Genomic DNA, 1,167 nt, shown 5'->3' with positions numbered 1-1,167 from the left:
CCCCAGCCCCGGCCCCGCTGGACGCTCGCAGCCCGGTCCCCGCCGGGGCCGTGACGAGCCGCCGCCGGTGCGATTCGCGGCGAACTTGTAATTACCGAGCGTCCTTCGACGGCGATTAATAAATATTCAATGTTGACTCCGCCGCCTTCGCCGCTTTCCTTCCGTCCCGGGGCAGCGGGGAGGGGGGGGAGGGCATCGGCCCGACCCCCCCGGTACCTCTCGGCGGTGCCGGTGCCTCCGCCGCTCCCGCCGACCGAGTGCGCGGCCCGCGGTGGGGCGGCGCTGATATAACGCGGCTCTGCCCCACGGGTGTCCCCCCCCGGGACCGGGGAGGCGGTGTCCCGTTCCCCCCCCCCTCCCGCCACAACCCCTTCGCCAATAAAGGCACCGGGATCCGGAGCGGCGGCCCGGCTCGGTCCCGGCCCCGCCGTCACGGGGCGAGCCGTGGCCGTGACTCCGCTCCGGTCCCCCGGGAAACTGGTGCCCGGAGCTGGCACCGTGCCGCGATGCCGGTGGCCAAGGCCGGGTTCCTCGGTGGAGGCCCCCGGTACCCTGTCGGTTCCCGGTGCCGGTTCCCGGTGCCGGTGCTCGATGGAGCCCCGGGAGTCCCGGCGCGGTGCCCGGTCCCGGTGCCAGTACCGGTGCCGGTTCCCGGTGGCGGTGCTCGATGGAGGCCCGGGAGCCCCGGCGCGGTGCCCGGTCCCGGTGCCGGTCCCGGTGCCCGGTGCCCGGTGCGGAGCTGTCCGCCGCGGCGGTGCTGAACGGGTTCTCGGGCCCCGCCGCCTCTCTAGGCGAACGGGTGTCGGTCTATTTACCGTCCCGGCCACCGGGACTCATCACCGTTCGACCGGCCCGGCCTCCGGGCAGGGTCGGGGACCAGGTTCCCGGCGGGCGGTGTCGGGGATGGCGGGGGACCGGTTCCCCGGCGCCGGGGCAGCACCGGGGCTGCGGGGACGGATCCCCCGGGGTCCTCCCGCGAGAGGATCCGGGGGGAGATCCGCGCCCCACAGCCCCGCGGATTTTCGGGAGAATCCGGCCAGGTTTGGGGTGGGGCCGGGACGCGGCCCCCCACACCCCCCCCCTCCCCGACCGGGCCCGGGGCCGCCGGGGCTGGAAACGGGGAACGGCTCCAGCGCGGCCCCGACGTGCCAGGCCGAGCCCGGGGAA

Source organism: Haliaeetus leucocephalus, unplaced genomic scaffold (assembly GCF_000737465.1).
Source record: "Haliaeetus leucocephalus isolate CR32 unplaced genomic scaffold, Haliaeetus_leucocephalus-4.0 Scaffold110, whole genome shotgun sequence".
NCBI lineage: Eukaryota > Metazoa > Chordata > Aves > Accipitriformes > Accipitridae > Haliaeetus > Haliaeetus leucocephalus.
The sequence above is the reverse complement of the archived record's forward strand: the minus strand, read 5'-3'. Positions refer to the sequence as shown.